Raw genomic sequence first — 12,439 nt, forward strand, 5'->3', positions numbered from 1 at the left:
ACCAGGCTATGTTTCTTTCATAACACAAATATGCTTTATAGATTTTGGAACATGCCAATACGTTGAACTGCAAAGCTTCTCGTACTCCTGCTAATACATATGTGAAGCTTGAGGACTCTGGTACTCTATTTTTTGATCCTACTTGCAGGCGCTCTTTAATATATGGCTTTCACCAAACTCGATACTGCTTACACTTTTCATCAATTTTTTCTGTTCATGCATGAACCCTCATGAACCCTATTTCACAGCTCTTAATCATATTATGCGATATATATGAGGTACTATTTATCACGTACTTCAACTTTATATTTCTCCTACCCATAATTTCATCACATATTTAGATGTGGATTGGGTCGTATTTCCTTCATCCCGACGCTTTGTTGGATTAGGTGTCTAAGCCTATAACTATAATTGGTATATACTTGAATTCATAGTAGCATAGTCGTTTTGGGTTTCCCTAAAACCTAACAACTAGACAGGATGATTTTGGAGAGAGAGAGAGAGAGAGAAGAGAGAGAGAGCGAGAGATTGATTCATTATTTGGTTGATAAATTAAAATAATTGATTTATTAATATGTTATGAAAATGATATATTAATTCGAAATCATACTATTTAATTAATAATTTAACATAAGCTAACTGTAATTAATTTTGGGATTAATTGGATTAATTAAAAGTGCAGGTCCATTTGGTTATTTATTGAAAGTTAAGGAAAGAAGCCTAAGCACCTCATTGGATGAGATGGACGAAAATCTCTTGGGTAAGCCCAAGGAGTTTTCGTCCAATCCCCTTGAATGAGGGGAATGTCCTGCTTGGTCACCAAGCAAAGGGATTTAGGGTTTCCTCCTTAAACCCTAGCGTTGGCACCAAGCTACGTAAGCTATATAAAAGGCCATAGCCCTTCACAAATTCGGCACTCCTTCCCTTGAGATGTTTTGGATGAAAATCTTCTCCTCTCTCTTCTCATCCTCTTGCTTGTGTTGGGTGTGATTCCCTTAAAGGCACGACAATTGTGGTGCTTGCTTCCAAAGGATCAACAAGAAGGTTTCTTTGTTATTTGCTACAATAACAATTAAGGTATGTAATTCCTAACCCTATTTGGTATTTTTTGAAAGTATCCTAGGCTTCTTAAGGTTTATTTTTGATGTTTATAGTTATAGATTCAATAGAGAAACCATAGATTTTTATTAGGGTTGCATGCACACTTAAGAGTTTATATTTATTTGTTTTGCCTAAAACCCATCACGCTCACATCTGGTTATTGTGTATTCTTAATTCATAATTTAATATCCTGGTCATCCAAATGACAATGCATTGTGTCTCGAGCAGTTTTGAAACTGAACACAGGGGGGTTGCTAATGTTATTGCCAAAACCTGTTAGGTTAGAAATCTTCTTTGCGAAAACCAAGCATATTGAGATTGACATACACTTTTTTCGGGACAAAGTTGCTATGGGTTAGATTCGGGTTTTGCATGTTCCTTCCCTATCTCAATATGCAGATATCTTCACCAAGGGCCTTCCATGTCTGCTCTTACTTGATTTTCGGTCGAGTTTGAAGATTCTAGATCAGCAAAACGTTCCAACTATGGGGAGCTGTTAGTATATATATTTGTATTATGTATTCTGTTTTTTGAGGCCCAATCTTTTGTGCATGTTTATACATATCAGGCTCATGTACATTATATTTATATTGGTTGTTTAATGAGATGAGGTTTATGGTAAAATACCTACGTTAGCAGTATGGAATAATGAATGATGATGCAAGACTCCATTGAAATCTATGGAGTTCATTGCATTGTGGATGCCCTAAGTACAGATCCTAAGAATGGAGGAAGAAAAAATAACTTGATGGGGGTGAATGGCATTTGCGATTGATCAAGTTGTACTTTCTCAAAACCAAGATTGGTTCTTACGAACCCTAAACCACTTGCAATTACATAATGGATCAATGAAATCTCAAAAAAAAACTTTCAATTAATGGTGTCAAGGAAAATGCATAGATAATGATACATATCAACCATATATAAACAAACAACATACAAAATATTAACTTATAGATCAAGACATCATCCGTCAGATAACATATACTAAAACAAACACAAATATGACACTCACAACTTCAAGTTAACTGGTAGAAGAAAGGCATCACCTTCCATACTTGAATGACTTGACACTTAGTTTATCATCCTTTTCTTCTAATTAATTAATCTTAAAACAATGTGATCAAAAAAGGTTGTTCTTCGCATTCTGTGCACTGTTAAAAAACAAGTTAAAGTCCCTATGTCCTCTTCTTAATTTTCTGTCTCTTGGCTACATAGTGCTAGTAGTTTCATTAGTAGTAGACGTAGATGCTTGTCGTTTCGATGAAGGTAATGGGTGACCCCTACCAATCTACTTTCGCTAGTAGCATATCCATTGCTTTTTTAGGATATTTTTCTATCACGTGCTTAAGATCTTACCACTTTATTGCCAAATGTATTTCTTCATTCTATCTATAGCAAACTTGTTGACTTGTGTTGAAGCCGATGACAGGCTTTAATCACAACCTTTTTCCTTAACTCTTGGGCTTTGGAACATTTAGATAATTCGAAAGCCCAAAATTACCCTCAATCATCTGTTTAGTTTTTTTCAACTTGATTAATATTAATAATGTATTAGTCTTTTATATTTAACCATGATATTGATTGATCCAAATTCTAATAATTAGGTTATATGGTTCTATATATAATATTTCATTTTAAGCAAATATCCTCCTACTTTTCCTTCCTACACATTCAAAATTGTGTAACTTATTATATTTAATAAAATTAATAAATTTTTATTACATTTATCATCAATTAAAAGTGGTAGGAGAATTGGTAGGAAAAAAGTAGAAGGACATTTAATTTATATTGAAGCCATCCGCATACACAGACACACGTATATATATATATATATATATATATATATATATATATATATATATATATATGCAAGAAGATGCACAGACAAGGTTTGAGAACTCAAATTTTAAATTAACTTAAGATCAATGTCTACTTGTAATGAATATTAAGTCGAGTTTGGTAACCAGTCTTGTCTTGGAATAGAGATAATGAACAAAGTGCTCAAATATGGAATATAGTAAGTATGAACAATGTAAAGTAATTCAAGAACAAGAAGAATGGAAGAGTGAATGATTGACTGAATGATTCTTGATTAGAGTGGAAAGGTACACACTTCTCTATCTTGATTAACGAAGACATCTTCTTAAATAGTCAAGGAATGACTAAAAGACAAATCTAATAAAGTGCACATGGACTGAGAGACTTTTGTAGATCAACAATCTGAAACAACTGTTGTTATTGATCTTGAATCTTGTACTATACTATAAAACAATAAAAACAATATAAAACAGTACTTCCTACAATTAAATGCATCACAGACTCAAAATACTTCTAACTAACATAGATCTCGGACAATTCTTCATCTCCGATTGCATAAGGATCACTTTTTCAATGTTACAACAATATATATATATATATATATATATATATATATATATATATATATATATATATATATATATGGCTAGGTTATAATATGGATGACATATATTGTGTAGTCGTAAGGATAATTTTGGATCAATAGATGAAGAAAATCAATAACTATGATACGAGAGTTTATGATATTACAATGGAATAAGATGTATGATATAATCATACAAATTTCACCATAATGGTATTTTAGTCCATTAAGCAAGATTTATAGAAGGAAATTTTTGGATTTTAAGTGATAATTAATTCTTTTAATTCTAAAAGTATGAAATTTAAATTAAGTTTCTTCATTTCAGATATTCTAACAAAATCTATTTTGTTTATGAGTGTGGTGTAAATTCTTGAAGAATATGATTATAAATATGAAATCAAAAATTTTCTTCTTAAAAAAATTCATTCTAGTTTAATGTAATATACAAACATTCTTTAACTAATAGCATATCAAATAACTATATTTTATGAACTAATCTAAATTAAAATACTGAAAACCCATAAAAATTGTTAAAAAAACTCACAAGACAAATTTCCCAACATCACCATTTCTCATATCAATTTAAGATCAAGAAACAGGTGGTTTTCAAGTTACTTACAAATCAAAACTCACTACATAAACTCTCAATCTGTCACTCAACCTAATCTACTACTAACAATAGAATATGAAAGAGAACTGATTACAAAACTTTTGCATACTCGTATACAACTAACAAAATAGATGTATATAGCAATCTAACAACAAAGAACCCTTAGGAGTGAAAACGAGAGAAAACCCTAGATCTGATCACTTCAACTGAACGAATGAAGTCCAAAGCCTTCTCTCTCTCTTTATTTATACTTTGGATCAAAACCACGAATATAACCCGAACCGAACTTGACCCAGATTACAACCCGCGTGTTTCTATAGAACCTGCATACACTTAACATCCTTACAGAATACAGTATTTACACAACACATCCTTCATCATAACTTCCTTAAAATAAATATGAGATTGTAAAAGATAAATGAATATTTTCAACATCCCCCCTCAATCGAAATATTTATTTTCTGAAAACATCAATAAGACCCATTTTATTAGATAAAAACTCATGTTGTTTCACACTTAAAGATTTTGTGAGTATATCAGCATTTTGTTCATAAGAATCAACTTTTACAAGTTTTAAAACACCACTAGAAATTTTTTCCCTAACAAAATGCAAATCTATTTCAAAATGTTTTTTCCTTTCATGAAACACAGGATTAAGAGCCAACTTAATTGTAGAACTATTATCACAAAAAACAGAAGCAGGAATAAGATTTTTAACTTCAAGTTCAAATAGACTTTTTAAAATCCAAATTATCTCAAATGTGATAGAGCCAAGAGCCCTGTATTCTGATTCAGTGGAGGATCTGGAAACAATAGACTGCTTCTTACTTTTCCAAGAAATAAGAAAATTATTAAGATATACCATATACCCAGACACAGACCTTCTTGTGGCTAAACACTTAGCCCAATCTGCATCCACAAAACCTTTTAATTCCAACACACTAGACCTAGTTAAGGCAATTCCTTTTCCAGGACTATTTTTTAAATATCTTAATAACCTGAAAGCAATATTTAAATGTAACTTTCTAGGACTATGCATATACTGACTAAGAACCTAAACTGCATAAGAAATATCAGGTCTTGTAACTGTAAGATAGATAAGTTTACCTATTAGTTTCTGAAATTCAGTTTTATTTTCCAACAATTCATTTTTCCCATCATGATTATCAGAGTTTATAACAAAATTTGTTTCCAAAGGTGTGGTCACAGGCTTACAACTAAGCATACCATATTCATGCAACAACTCAAGACAATATTTCCTTTGGTTTAAACATAAACCACTGTCAAATTTAACTACTTCAATCCCTAAAAAATACTTAAGTGTTCCAAGATCTTTGATTAAAAACTGACTATTCATAAAAGATTTTACCTTTTTTAACTCTACTTCACTATTTCCAGTTAAAATAATGTCATCAACATATACCAGTAACACAGTTATTGAACCTTCAACTTTCCTAATAAACAATGAATAATCACTTATACTCTGTTTAAAACCAAACATAAACAATGAAGCACAAAGCTTTTCATTCCATTTCCTAGGAGCCTGCTTCAGTCCATACAAAGACTTAGTAAGCTTACATACTCTAGTATCATTACTAGAGTAATAACCAGGTGGAAGTGACATATAAACATCTTGAGTAAAATCTCCATATAAAAAAGCATTGTTAATATTCAACTGATATAAAGACCAAGAATGATGAACAGAAAGTGAAATAACAATACGAACTGTTACAATTTTTGCAACAGGAGACAAAGTCTCTTCAAAATCAATCCCCTCTCTTTGATTATAACCTTTAGCAACTAAACGAGCTTTATACCTCTCAATTTCACCATTTGACTTATATTTAATCTTATAAACCCATTTACATCCAATTGGTTTTCTATTTTTAGGTAAATCAGTTATTTCCCATGTATTATTCCGATGAAGTGCTTCCATCTCATCATTCATAGCTTTAATCCAATTTGGATCAGAAAAAGCTTCATTATAACTTTTAGGTTCAACAGTTTTATTTAGATTAGAAATAAAATATTTAGTTTCAGAATTAAGAAAATAATAGTTAACAGATCTTTCAATACCATATTTATACTTACCTTCAACAATATAATCAACAAACTTAACAGGCATATGAGACTCACGCCTAGACCTAGAGACACCTATAGACTGATCCATAGAAGGGGTTAAGACAGACTGACAATTTTCCTTAGACACACTCGAAGAAGAAGGAACAGATGAACCAGTAGGAGGCACAGTTGCCTCGCTACCAGGGTTGACAGAATTACTATAATCAACATCATCCATACCAATGGCTGCATCAGCACCATCCAACTGAGACTCTACTCTCAGCTCATCAAGATTAATATAATCATTTATATATTTATTATTATCAAATTCATCATAGGAAAAGAGATCACTAGGGCCAAAATTATTTGAAACCTTATCAACAGAAGTTGATTTCAACTTGTATGGAAAAACAGATTCATAGAACTTCACATCCCTGGATACAAAGGAATAATTAGTATCCAAACTAAGAAGTTTGTAAGCCTTTTTATCAGAACAATATCCTAAAAGAATACATTTTTCAGCACGTTCAGACAATTTATCAGAAACATTTGGCTTAACAGCAAAACATAGACAACCAAAAACCCTTAAATAATCAAAACTAGGAGTTCTTTGAAAAACAAGTTCATAAGGTAATTTACCATTTAAAATAGAAGTAGGCATTCTATTTATTAAAAAATCAGAAGTCAAAACAGCATCTCCCCAATACTTAATAGGAACTCCTGATTGAAATAAAAGAGATCGAGCTACATTAAGAATATGCCTATGCTTTCTCTCCACAACACCATTTTGTTGTGGAGTATAAGCACATGATGTTTGATGTATTATACCCTTTTCAAAACAAAAAAACTTCATTTGATTATTAACAAACTCTGTACCATTGTCTGAGCGTACTATTTTAACACTAACATTAAACTGATTTAAAAGAATATTAACAAAGGATTTAAAACAATCAAAAACCTCAATCTTAGATTTTAAAAGAAAAACCCAAGTGGCCCTAGTAAAATCATCCACAATAGTCAAGAAATACTTAAACCCCTCAACAGAAGCAAGTCTATAAGGACCCCAGACATCTATGTGAACTAATTCACCTAACTTAGTTGAAGTATGTTGACTATGTGGAAAGGATTCTCTAGTCTGTTTTGATTTATGACAAACATCACAAGGAGGAAGAGATTCATTTCCAAGATTTAGAACATTTTTTAAAGATATTAAAGCTCGGTCTGCTGGATGACCAAGTCTACTATGCCAAGTTAGGTTAGAGACATAACACTTAGACACATTATTTGTTGAAATACCTGAGGGAACATAATCAAGATAGTATAATCCCCCAGACTCTCTACCATTCTCCACCATCTTCTTTGACAGTGAATCCTGGATTTTACAAGTATGTTCAGAAAAAACAACCTCACAGCCACTATCTTTACAAAGTTTATGGACAGACAAAAGGTTAACATTGAAATCAGGAACAACAAAGACATCAAACAAAGTAAGATGTGAGGACAATTGAAGATTCCCTATTTTATTTATAGAAGCTGACGAACCATTAGGATGTTTTACAGAAAGATTAAGTTTAGACACATCTATAGCATCTTTTAGTTGTGATTCAGAAGCTATCATATGTTGATTGGCTCTTGAATCAACAATCCAGCTTTGAGAATCATTTGAACTAACAAAAGAATTACAACATTGAAACACAGACATACCTGCCATATTTGCAGTAGCAGACACATCATCACAAGCAGAATTCTCACTAATGAGACGCAGAAACTTAGAATATTGCTCACCAGTGAGAAAATGAACATCACTTCCAAGACCAGACTCAGAAGAAACAGACGTGCTATTGTTAGCACTAACAAAAGAATTCACAGAAACAGATTTGTTTTGATTATTATTATCGTTTTTAAACTTAAAATCCTTTGGATAACCAATTAGTTTATAACATCTTTCTATTGTGTGACCTTTAAGATTGCAATGTTTGCATTGTAAACCTTGGTTCTTAGACCTAACTTGATTTTTCCCTCGTTTAAAATCATTAACTTTGCTATTAAACACTGAGACTTGTGGTTTTGAAGAAACAGTAGACCCAAGAGACACATTCTTTTGAAGAGACTCCTCTCTAGAAAGAATAAAGAAGGCAGATTTAACATTGGGTAAAGGTTCCATCAAAAGAATGTGACTCTTAACTTGATTATAAACATCATCAAGTCCACTGAGAAATTGCATTAACTTCATCAATTTTGAATGATCATTAAGTTTTGTAGCTGCCTCACACACACATTCAGTTAAACTAGTTAAACCATCAAACTCCTTCCACAAAGAATCTAGTTTATTGAAATAATCAGAAAGAGAAGAACCATTTTGTTTTAATGTGTTAATCTGCTGATGAATATTAAAAATTACTGACCCATCAGCTTTGTTATATGTTTCAAATAGTTCATCCCAAACATCTTTAGCTTTATCTGAATACACATGACTAGCATATATAGTTTCAGAAATTGACCCTAGAATCCAATTACAAACAACAGCATTTACACGTTCCCATTTAGAGGCTTTAGCTTTCTCAGTACTTTCAAGAGTAATAGTACCATCCACAAAGCCCAATTTATTTCTAGCTTTAAGACCTCTAGACATAGCACTACGCCACAATCGATAATTCTCATTACCAGTCAGTTTAATAGTTATAATAGATGTTATAGTATTATCAGAAGGATGGACATATAAAGGATCATCAAATTCAATAGGAGTTTCCTTAGGAACACCACTCCCTTCAGGAGTTTAACCAGCCATAGTGAAACACAAAAAAACAACCAAAGAAACCAAATAGCAATACAGATCAAGAACAAAAAACAAGAACCAACACTAGTGTTGACTTAAAGTCCAGATGGTCACCATAGTATGTCGGGGCCCAAGACAATCAACGCAGTGTGAAAGAAAAACAGAACAACTTCAAGAAACAATCAACAATTAACTGATGTACTCAAAGCACCAGGAATTCCCAGATCTACAACTAGAAAAAGGAGAGAGAAAGGAACAAGAAACCCTCACAGTGCAATAGGCAACCGAGATTGACTAGATCGACTCCTTAAATCCGTTTCCTACAAGGGTTTATCAGTGATGAAATCTGACCCCCAGAGGATTATTTCAGATTAACAGGGATTGGTCGATTACGTTGGAGAGTTTTAACCTTCAACACAGCAACGCTCAGTCAGATCTCGAATCACAACATACCTTTCACAGATCGTCAAAAGCAAAAACACCAGAAGACGAACAAGAAGCGACCGTCAGGATCAAAGAAAACGAGCCTTATAGCTCTGATACCATGTTAAAAAACTCACAAGACAAATTTCCCAACATCACCATTTCTCATAGCAATTTAAGATCAAGAAACAGGTGGTTTTCAAGTTACTTACAAATCAAAACTCACTACATAAACTCTCAATCTGTCACTCAACCTAATCTACTACTAACAACAGAATATGAAAGAGAACTGATTACAAAACTTTTGCATACTCGTATACAACTAACAAAATAGATGTATATAGAAATCTAACAACAAAGAACCCTTAGGAGTGAAAACGAGAGAAAACCCTAGATCTGATCACTTCAACTGAACGAATGAAGTCCAAAGCCTTCTCTCTCTTTATTTATACTTTGGATCAAAACCACGAATATAATCCAAACCGAACTTGACCCAGATTACAACCCTCGTGTTTCTATAGAACCTGCATGCACTTAACATCCTTACAAAATATAGTATTTACACAACACATCCTTCATCATAACTTCCTTAAAATAAATATGAGATTGTAAAAGATAAATGAATATTTTCAACAAAAATATTAATGAGTTTACTATGCATTCTAGAAGAATAAAATACAAATACAAATAAAAAAAATAAAATATAAATAAAAATAAAAAAAACGTTCTTGAAGTACCGTACATAGACAAAATAAGATATAATAACATTCAAATGACATTCTTTAATAATAATGACATTCTTAGACTATCATGTAATAAGTATTATTATATGATTTTTTTTCTAAAAGAATATGACGAGGCATTCTGAAAGAATATACTGATGTATTCTGAAAGAATAGATGTTGATGATGCAGTTCCAATCTTCGTCACCCCTGATTCCAAACTTGCAATGTCATTGCATCGGTGAAACCATTATCATACACCTGATTTTAAAAATCGCATTCACCCGATTCCAAAATAGCAATTCTCATTCAAAATAAATAAATAATCATTTTGTTGTAGATTACCAACTAAAAAAAATTAATTCTCAATTTTCAGAATATCAAAAATACTATGAATAGTCGTCACATTGATCAAAACCTATATGAAAATCAAAGTAAAACTGATAAACGTCACCCAGAACAATGGATTCGAAGACCATCGTATTATGAATACTAAAATAAAAAACAAATCAAAATCTCCACAAACAATATATGCTCCAGAAATAAAGTTTTTGTGATCATTGTTTTATATAAAAAGAACAATCAAATTAATGAAAAGGAAAGGTTATTATGAAAGTCAGATAGATATAGCATACGATTCAAGAATAAATCTTAGTTTTAAAACTATGGATGAATTTTAACCTTTAAATCTTAAAATGGACCATATTCTCAAACTGGATAAAAAAGTTTGTCCTCTTGAATTGTTCAAAACAAAAAAAAAAATCAACTATGTATATAAAAACAATCAAGAACTCCACTATGATGTAGCTTTAAAAAGTAAAGTAATGAAATTTAAAAGTTCTTTATCAAAAATTATAGTAGTTTATAAAGCTAACCAAACAAATTAAAATTCAATAAAACCCTAGACAACTGCAAAGCACAAATTGAAGACAATGACAAAAAAAAAAATTTGAAATTTTAAACCATAGTTGTTAACACATCAAATTGAATTCCAAAAAGTTGAAACTTTAAACCGTAGTTTTTAACGATAAAACACAAACTAAAGACAATTGCACAAAAAGACCTAGTTACAAGATTAAAAGAAAGAAACTTAAGTGTCGATCGGATTGAATGACATGTAATTTCACCCACTTTTTTCTCACACTACGTCGTTGGAGTGTATATGAACTTGAGATTGTGTAGAAGAAGATGACCGACATTAGGTGGAGGCAAGGCGGAATCTGGTATTCTAGCATAGTGCTGGTTGATACTAGTGGAAGTTGTAAAGCAGATGGTGAGTTACGCTCGTCTGATTGTGTTGTTATATAGTTATGAAACTTATATCCAAATTTAAAGGGATATTAATTGATTTTATTTTTCATACCATAAATAATTATAATAAGATTACAACTACACCCATATATTATTTAATCATGATTTTAATTTTTCTTGAAATCTGATTGGTTCCTATGATTACACAATAATTGTTTGCCCACATATGAACCTACCTACCCATATATATATATATATATATATATATATATATATATATATATATATATATATATATGTGTGTGTGTGTGTGTGTGTGTGTGTGTGTGTGTGTGTTAATTAATGATATATAGTGCGTAAGAGCCGGAGGAAATAAAGGGTAATGACAGAAGCATAGAGAGCACGAAGGAGTGAACAGTGATTTCAAACGATTCATTCTTCTTTGTGCTCTCTATCTTCTGTCAACATCCGTAATTGTCTCCGCCTTTGAGTGACTACATAGTAGGAAAAAGCTTAATTAGATAACCACTAATATTTTAAAAGATGTTAAAGCTAAATATGTAAATTTCAAATGACCAACTTGTATGTTGAAGAACAGGCAATGATGTAAATACAATATAAAGAAATCTATGATGTTCAAACTTCACTATATGAGATCTATCGTAGTATATCTATATTCTTAAAGTTATGCACGTGTTTTCAAGTATCCATCTCCTGATGGTATGTATTAATTCATCTGATGGTCGTCACAACATGGATGCTGTGAAGTTCAATTCCCATTTTTTTTTACTTGTTCAATAGAAAATACTATGTAGGCTTGTGTATGCATGCAAATACGAAAGCATGTGTCCAAAGAAGCGCAAACTAGAAAAGAGACAACAAAAGAAGAGATGAAACTACACCATGTGACCAAAAATACCATTAAAGATAAAACGAGCAAAAGGAGATGAGGTGTTATTAAATAATTACGGTATTTGATTAGTTGCTCGTTGAATTCTTCGACTACTATACCATTGCTAGATCCCTTCCACCATTGTGCTACTTCTCTCCACCCACAACTAGCTAGAGAGCAAAGAGGAAGGAAGAAAGAG

The 12,439-nt window shown here is 31.7% G+C and overlaps 1 long non-coding RNA gene across 1 annotated transcript; it reads right to left on the minus strand.

Annotated features, from left to right (window-relative positions):
* Nucleotides 1-9,518: 9,518 nt before the first annotated feature.
* Nucleotides 9,519-12,439, minus strand: LOC145093112 (uncharacterized). The gene is made up of 2 exons (XR_013702769.1): nucleotides 12,318-12,439; nucleotides 9,519-12,212 (listed from the first exon to the last, which is right to left on the minus strand). It is a non-coding gene; the product is annotated as an uncharacterized LOC145093112 (long non-coding RNA).

Source organism: Lactuca serriola, chromosome 3, assembly GCF_051521515.1.
Source record: "Lactuca serriola cultivar US96UC23 chromosome 3, Lser_US96UC23_V15, whole genome shotgun sequence".
In the NCBI taxonomy this organism is placed as follows: Eukaryota; Viridiplantae; Streptophyta; class Magnoliopsida; order Asterales; family Asteraceae; genus Lactuca; species Lactuca serriola.